Below are 8,754 nucleotides of genomic sequence, written 5' to 3' on the forward strand. Positions count from 1 at the left end.
TGTCCTGCTTTTTGTGGACAGGACATACCTGGGCAATTTTCCACATTGTTGGTTATAAGCCAGTGTTGTAGCTGTACTGGAACAGTTTGGCTAGAGACGCAGCTAGTTCTGGAGCACAAGTCTTCGGCACTACAGCCGGGATGTTGTCGGGGCCCATAGCCTTTGCTGTATCCAGTGCACTCAGCCGCTTCTTGATATCACGTGGAGTGAATCGAATTGGCTGAAGACTGGCTTCTGTGATGGTGGGGACAATGGGAGGAGGCCAAGTTGGATCATCCACTCGGCGCTTCTGGCTGAAGATGGTTGCAAACGCTTCAGCCTTGTCTTTTGGCACTCACGTGCTGGACTCCACCATCATTGAGGATGGGGATGTTTACAGAGCCTCCTCCTCCCATTAGTTGTTTAATTGTCCACCACCATTCACGACTGGATGTGACAGGACTGCAGAGCTTTGATCTGATCCGTTGGTTGTGGAATTGCTTAGCTCTGTCTATAGCATGTTGATTCCGCTGTTTAGCATGCATGTAGTCCTGAGTTGTAGCTTCACCAGGTTGGCACCTCATTTTTAGGTATGCCTGGTGCTGCTCCTGGCATGCTCTTCTACACTCCTCATTGAACCAGGGTTGTTCCCCTGACTTGTTGGTAATGGTAGTGTGAGGAATATGCCGGGCCATGAGGTTACAGATTGTGCTGGAATACAATTCTGCTGCTGCTGATGGTCCACAGCGCCTCATGGATGCCCAGTTTTGAGCTGCTAGATCTGTTCTGAATCTATCCCAGTGATGATAGTGCCACACAACACTTTGGATGGTGTCCTCAGTGCGAAGACTGGACTTCATCTCCACGAGGACTGTGCGGTGGTCACTCCTAACAATACTGTCATGGACAGATGCATCTGCGACAGGTAGATTGGTGAGGACGTGGTCAAGTAGGTTTTTCACTCGTGTTGGTTCACTCACCACCTGCCGCAGGCCCAGTCTGTCAGCTATGTTCATCAGGACCTGGCCAGTTCGGTCAGTAGTGGTGCTACTGAGCCACTCTTGGTGATGGACATTGAAGTCCCCCACCCAGAGTACATTCTGTGCCCTTGCTACCCTCAGTGCTTCCTCCAAGTGGTGCTCAACATGGAGGAGGACTGATTCATCAGCTGAGGGAGGATGGTAGGTGGTAATCAGCAGGAGGCTGTCACCGTCTTCCTCCCAGGTGTGCTATATCCTCCATCTCTTGTGCAATGCTGACTTTCACCCTCAGCTCTTTAATCTTCTTGGGCCTGGTGGATTGAAAAAAGCTGCTCCCTAATTGGTGGGTTTAGACCTGTAAGGAGGCAACCTTTTTGCACCAATCGTGAATCACCCTTTACCAGGCCCAGAACGTTTAAAGAGGTGAGGCTAAAAAATTTCCAAGTTTTCAACCATCAGGCGGCAGTAGAAAGGAGGTCGTAGCTGAGGAAAGGGCCAGAGAGAAGATCACAGCAGAGAGCAAGCAAGAATGGAGGATGCAACCATCTTCAGCCAGAAGTGCCGAGTGGATGATCCATCTTGGCCTCCTCCCGAAATCCCCACCATCACAGAAGCCAGTCTTCAGCCAATTCGGTTCACTCCACGTGATATCAAGAAACGGCTGAGTGCACTGGATACAGCAAAGGCTATGGGCCCCGACAACATCCCAGCTGTAGTGCTGAAGACTTGTGCTCCAGAACTAGCTGCCCCTCTAGCCAAGCTGTTCCAGTACAGTTACAACACTGGCATCTACCCGACAATGTGGAAAATTGCCCAGGTATGTCCTGTCCACAAAAAGCAGGACAAATCCAATCCGGCCAATTACTGCCCTATCAGTCTCCTCTCAATCATCAGCAAAGTGATGGAAGGTGTCGTCGACAGTGCTATCAAGCGGCACTTACTCACCAATAACCTGCTCACCGATGCTCAGTTTGGGTTCCGCCAGGACCACTTGGCTCCAGACTTCATGACAGCCTTGGTCTAAACATGGACAAAAGAGCTGAATTCCAGAGGTGAGGCGAGAGTGACTGCCCTTGACATCAAGGCAGCATTTGACCGAGTGTGGCACCAAGGAGCCCTCGTAAAACTGAAGTCAATGGGAATCAGGGAGAAAACTCTCCAGTGGCTGGAGTCATACGTAGCACAAAGGAAGATGGTAGTGGTTGTTGGAGGCCAATCATCTCAGCCCCAGGACATTGCTGCAGGAGTTCCTCAGGGCAGTGTCCTAGGCCCAACCATCTTCAGCTGCTTCATCAATGACCTTCCCTCCAACATAAGGTCAGAAATGGGGATGTTCGCTGATGATTGCACAGTGTTCAGTTCCATTCGCAACCCCTCAGATAATGAAGCAGTCCGAGCCCGCATGCAGCAAGACCTGGACAACATCCAGGCTTCGGCTCATAAGTGGCAAGTAACATTCGCGCCAGATAAGTGCCAGGCAATGACCATCTCCAACAAGAGAGTGTCTAACCACCTCCCCTTGACATTCAACGGCATTACCATCGCCGAATCCCCCACCATCAACATCCTGGGGGTCACCATTGACCAGAAACTTAACTGGACCAGCCATATAAAAACTGTGGCTACAAGAGCAGGTCAGAGGCTGGGTATTCTGCAGCGTGTGTCTCACCTCCTGACTCCCCAAAGCCTTTTCACCATCTACAAGGCATAAGTCAGGAGTGTGATGGAATACTCTCCACTTGCTTGGATGAGTGCAGCTCCAACAACACTCAAGAAGCTCGACACCATCCAAGATAAAGCAGCCCGCTTGATTGGCACCCCATCCACCACCCTAAACATTCACTCCCTTCACCACCGGTGCATAGTGGCTGCAGTGTGTACCATCCACAGGATGCACTGCAGCAACTCGCCAAGGCTTCTTCAACAGCACCTCCCAAACCCGCGACCTCTACCACCTAGAAGGACAAGAGCAGCAGGCACATGGGAACAACACCACCTGCACGTTCCCCTCCAAGTCACACACCATCCCGACTTGGAAATATATTGCCGTTCCTTCATCGTCGCTGGGTCAAAATCCTGGAACTCCCTTCCTAATAGCACAGTGGGAGAACTGTCACCACACGGACTGCAGCGGTTCAAGAAGGCGGCTCACCACCACCTTCTCAAGGGCAATTAGGGATGGGCAATAAATGCCGGCCTAGCCAGCGACGCCCACATCCCATGAACGAATAAAAAAAATGCTCATGGATATTGGGGTCTTGTACTTTTGCGTTTTGGAGGGGCTCACATTTTTGTGAGGAAGATTTGTAGTTTTGTGGAAGCATGTGTCAAAGTCACTAGTTGCAGCAAGTGTATCTGGCGTCATGCTCCAAAAGGTTGGCATCCCTGCGATAGAGGACTTTCCCTGTAGTTCTAGGTAATTTTGAGATTCATTGCCCACACTGGAAATCCTTGAATGTGCAGGAATCTCTGAAGGAGTGGGAGCAATACTTTCAATCTTACACACGTCAACCTGGAAACTTTTCTCACTTTCAATCCTTTCACACCCTGAGAGGACAGCTACACAGCCACTTCCTTATGAACATTCCACTTGTTATTCCTTCATATGACAATTTCTCACACAAATGAGTCATCAACATATTTCTCGGAAAATAGAAAGTAACCTTATAATCTAATGAGTCAGAAAATACTACATAACATTAACGTTGCCTCCTGGATGTAATAATAATTGAAATATTTGCACATTGCTATTGCTTCAACTTGCATTTAAAAAAAAATATTTTGTATCTAAGCCACCATCTTTGGTCTCTGCCACAAACTCCGTATCCTTACTGCCGATTCCATCCCTCTCCCCAGCCGTCATCTCAGGCTGAACCAGACTGTTCACAACTTCATTGTACTATTTGACTCTGAGCTGAACTTCTGACATCATGGGCGTCATTTTAGCACCCGCTATCGGGTGCGTTCCTGGCAGGGGGGCTCCGAAAATCGGAGAATCCCGGAGTGGGTCGGGAGCCCGACTCCAACCCGCCCACTTCCAGGTTCCCCACTGACGCGCCGGCGTGCGCGCGCAGCCCCCGCTGGTGGGAATCCCGCAGGCAATTAAAGCCAGCAGGATGCCTCTTGAAGCTATTTACTTTGCTTGTTCAGGTCATTAACTGACCTGATTAAGGGATTATGTGAGGAGGGGTGGGATTTTAAAGCAAACTGGGACTGTTTCCCACACTGGGGGCAACACTCCCAGTTCAAATGGACCTGTTGCAGCTATCAGCCTGTGGCAGCTGCAAAGGTCCATTTGACAGGTGTGAGGGGGAGACCCTCACTCATTGCAGGAGGCCACTCTGTCACTTGGGACAAAGTTTGGGCTCCACTACCCTCCTCCTGACAATCAAAGTCACAAACTTGCACACTTACCCCGGGGTCCAGAGACATGTACCTATCTTGCGGGCCCCCTCAGATGTACATCTTCCGGATGGGGGCCGCCGTAGCTGCAGTCATGACCTCCTCGGAGGGCGAACAGCATCACCAGCCTCGCCATCCACGCCGTCCACCTCTGACACGTGGAGCTCCACAACAGAGTGCTGTGACACATCCACCTGTACAGCAGGAGGGAGGGCTACCGCAGAGAGAGATGCTTCGCAGAGGGCACTACCCTCGCCACAGGGTCCACAGACCGAGGCTCAGCTTCCTGGACCTCTCTGAGCAGCAGTGCACACGGAGGCTCAGAGTCACTCGACATGTAGTCGTGGACATCTGCAGCCGCCTTCATGCCGAGCTGCTCCCGGTTGGCCCGAGCACCATCCTCTTACCTGTCGCTGTCAAAGTCACCACTGCCCTCAACAACTTCTCCTCCGCATCCTTCCAGGGTGCAACCGGGGACATCGCCGACGTCTCTCAGCCGTCTGCACAAAAGAGCCCTGCAAATACACCTACACCCACTCTGCAGTGACACAATGGGTGGCATCAGTTGTGGGTCTTCATAGTGATCCTCAGGAAAGGGCATTATTGCACAAACCAGACAAGATTCGCGAAGACGTGGCAGTAGTGGTGACAATATAATATGTAATGTGAGTTGGTCAGAAATTCAATATAAGTAACAACCATGACAAACCCTCAAACACCCTTGTGCATCCCCTTCATGCTCACGACACGTTTGCCTTACGCTGCCTACTGCACATATGTGATGCATGCCCTGTGGCTGCAGCACAGGTAGTGGCAGGTTGAGTGAGGCTGACCGTGAAAGAGATGCATGAGAGGGTGAGTATGAGACAGAGCCATGAGATTGTATGAGGATTGGGTTGAGTGGTAGTGGCAGGATGAGTACTGGCGAGGTGAGTAGGTGCAGGTAAGATGAGAATGAGGTTTGAGTGGGTGTGAGGGGTGATGTGACAGAGTAGTGTTGGGAGTGCAGAAGGAGATGTGGGATGAGGGCGGTGATGTGGCAGACGGAGTGTAGGGGAATGAGTAAGTGTACTCACTTCGGCTGACCTACTGAGGTCATTGGAGCGCCTCCTGCATTGTATGCAGGTGGACGATATGTTGGTGGTGCAGGTGACCTCCTCTGCCACCTCGAGCCAGGCCTTCCTGGTGGCAGAGGCAGGCCGCTTCCTCCCGCCCGCCGGGGGGATGATCTCTGTCCTCCCCCTCCTCCTCACCCCGTGTATTGATACATGGAGTGAGGCATCATTAAACTGGGAGCAGCCTTCCCCCTGGGCTGCTCCATGCTGTAATTTTTTCTATTTGTTGCAGCATCTGTCAGTGGAGGACTGCCCCTTTAAATAGAGCTCCTCCAGCTGACAGGTCTTACTGCGCATGCGCAGCCCGCCCGACGCGCAGATCAGCAGTGGGGAACCTGGAGGACAAGGTAAGTGGATCCAATTGGGCTACGATCGCGCGGGTGGCTGACTGATTTCGCCGGGCGCGTTACCCACGCACCCGATAGCCCCCCTGCCGAGAACCCGCAGCCCTGTTAATATCGGGCCCCATGTCCTCTCCATCGCAAAGACCACCAATTTCCACCTCTGTTTGCCTGCCTCCACCCCTACCTCAGCCATCTGCTGCTGAATCCTTCAGAATCGACTATTCCAATGCTCTCCTGGTCAGCCTTCCATCTTCCACCCTCCATAAACTTCAGCTCATCCAAAGCTCTGCAGTCTGTATTCTATCCCACATCAGGTCCCACTTACCCTCACCCCTATGCTCGCCGACCTACATGAGGAATCATTCAGCACAGAGGCTGAAGGAGGAAAGGAGTGGGGATATCTTGGTGAGAAACTCAGGCTGGGGCTTGAGTATTTTAAAGGAGAGATGAGAAGGATGGAATAAGGTGAGGTGAGGTGCTCAATAGAGCAAAAGGTGCCAGATGAGTAGAGGGAGAGACCAAGATGCAATTTGGGATAAAGGCCACACCACCATTGTAGCTGTTTGGATGAGGCAGGTGGTGGAAAGTATAGCCAGGTGGGGAGGCTTCGGTAAAGGACGAGGTGAACCACCCATGAGCCAAGTGTCAGTCAATGTCAGGATGTCAATACACTCATCCACAATAAGCTCATGGATAGCAAGGGACTTGTTCATGAATGAACGGACGTTCTGGAGGGCAATGCGGCGAGGAGCGGTGATCAATTTGCTGGTAGGAGATGGGGTGGTGTCAGTGGAATGAGAAGAAGGTCGGCAAGGTTAGTCCCCAACGGGTGTGCTGGCCGGGAAAGTCAGTGAGAGAGGAGAATGGGGCAGTTGTGCCCCACCGGGGGTCCTGTGCGTAAGGAAGCAGTGACTGAGGCTTTAATAGGCCCTTCGGAGAATGCCAAGACAGACACAGAGGGTAGCTCTGAGCTGACTGAAGGGGGATTCAAGCCTGGAATGGCGGCAGGAGAATAACATTGACCCAATGTTCCCCATCTGCAGGTATGCCCCTTGGAGGGGCTGTGCTCAGAATTGGTGGGGTTGGGGGCAGGGAGGGGGCCAGGCCTGCTGAAGTGGTAATGGCCATCAACGGCAGGGCCTTCCACTGCTGTCCAAGAGTCTTCCTACTGGCCTTGTGGAGGAGAAACACTCACTTTCCAACTAACCTCTTGTTGGCACCCAGGCCAAGAGCGGACACGAGAGTGGGAGATCTGCAGCAAGGGAGCCAGCAACTGAAAAACAATACAAAAGTGCTTAACACCACATCAACTGAAACAAGGTCATTAATATTAGTTTGATGTTATTTCTCTGGAAGAGAATGTAGATCAACAACAGCTAGGCTGGTTATGTAAACTTGTTTGTCAAAATAGTATCTAGAAAGTGATCCAAACTGGGAAATTATTACAGGTTGATGAGTCATTTGGCATCTGGATCATGATATGAAGTAAAGATATGAAATAGTTTTGAAGTCTGGGAACACAAATTTTCTTCAGTCCCACCATCATCAAGAGTGAGTCCTGGAGTGGCTCCAACTCTAGGTGTGTACTGCTGTGTCCCCAGGCGCTGTATACTGGTAGAGACTCTTAAATTAAGAGCAACGCATAAATACCTGAAATTGGAATTCATTACCCTCACACATTGCCTTCAGGATGTTTGAAGTGTCGTAACAGCAAGATCAGTAACTGCAAGGAAACATAAGCAAAACCAAGTAAGTTCAGTAAGCTCGTAGTGTGTGTCTACTGCACACTCAGACCTGCCTCGTGAGGCTTCCATTTTGTTACAAATGATTTAACAAATGAATTTTCAACCTTTATGCTACCAAAAATCACCTGTTGCCATTGACTAACTTGTTAGCATCACATGAAATTCTGTGTGCATATCCTGGATGGGTATTTACGAAAAGTTTGCTTTTGAAGATATTTGTTGAAGCAAATAATTTCAGATGTGTCAAGCCTCACTGATCTGGAGTTACACTCGCTCACTTTAGTTTGAAAATGGAACCTATTTTAATGCAGCTCAGTACTGAAAATAAACACAGCTACATTTGTTTCAGTGGTTTACGCTCTGTTTGATCATAGATCTTGCTCTTGACATCTTCCTGCACGTTGCAAATCATGCTGTTTCCAAACATTGCACCAGATTAAAGTAACTTCCAAACTTTGCCAAAGGCAATTTCTGTACACACAACAAATTTAGTGCAGACAAACTTTTAACCCCTTTTTATGTGAGTGCTTACCACTTCTTTTTGCCATTCTCCCCCTCGGTGCCAGTATGTGATACATGGCTTCTACTCCTATACTTCCCCCTAGTGGCAGGATGGCTGACAGCTGTGTATCGATATGAGCTTCTTGGGACTGAGGTGGTCATCATCTCACTGCAGCAAAGTCTGGAGATGGGCCTGCTGTAGGCTGTACCTCAGTTGGAATCATGCTGCCCCAAGGATTTTTGCTGTGCTGACCCCTTTAAGCGGCTGCAGGCCTTTATTTCCTGCAAAAGCAGGCACATTCTGTCCCCACCCCCAAATGGTGACTAGTCAATCAGAGACGATAGTGCCACTGGGAACTTGCCATGATAGTTGACAAGGCACAAATGATGCCCTGCCATTATTATACTCGGGATTGTACCTAAGTGGAAAATCTAGGCTCTTATGGCAGAAGGAGCCCTATCTTGTGCCAATTAAAAATGTAACCATTACAGTGGCAGATCCATCGAGGAATTCTGTGCCTCCCTAGGCATGCCATTTTTGAAACATTTCACATCACAGAATCACCCATTATTACAATAGCAATGTTGCTGGTGGGATTAAGATTGGTTTATTACCAAGATAGGACAGAATCACCAATTATTACATCAGGAATGTATTGGAGTGTCAGGATAGCTTCGTCACTGTAGT

At 50.0% G+C, this 8,754-nt stretch overlaps 1 long non-coding RNA gene across 1 annotated transcript; it reads right to left on the reverse strand.

Moving 5' to 3' along the window:
• Positions 1–7,023: 7,023 nt before the first annotated feature.
• LOC137299747 (uncharacterized) lies at positions 7,024–8,137 on the reverse strand. The gene is made up of 3 exons (XR_010957969.1): positions 8,098–8,137; positions 7,471–7,543; positions 7,024–7,093 (listed from the first exon to the last, which is right to left on the reverse strand). It is a non-coding gene; the product is annotated as an uncharacterized lncRNA (long non-coding RNA).
• Positions 8,138–8,754: the final 617 nt, after the last annotated feature.

This window comes from Heptranchias perlo, chromosome 29 (assembly GCF_035084215.1).
Source record: "Heptranchias perlo isolate sHepPer1 chromosome 29, sHepPer1.hap1, whole genome shotgun sequence".
Classification (NCBI taxonomy): Eukaryota; Metazoa; Chordata; class Chondrichthyes; order Hexanchiformes; family Hexanchidae; genus Heptranchias; species Heptranchias perlo.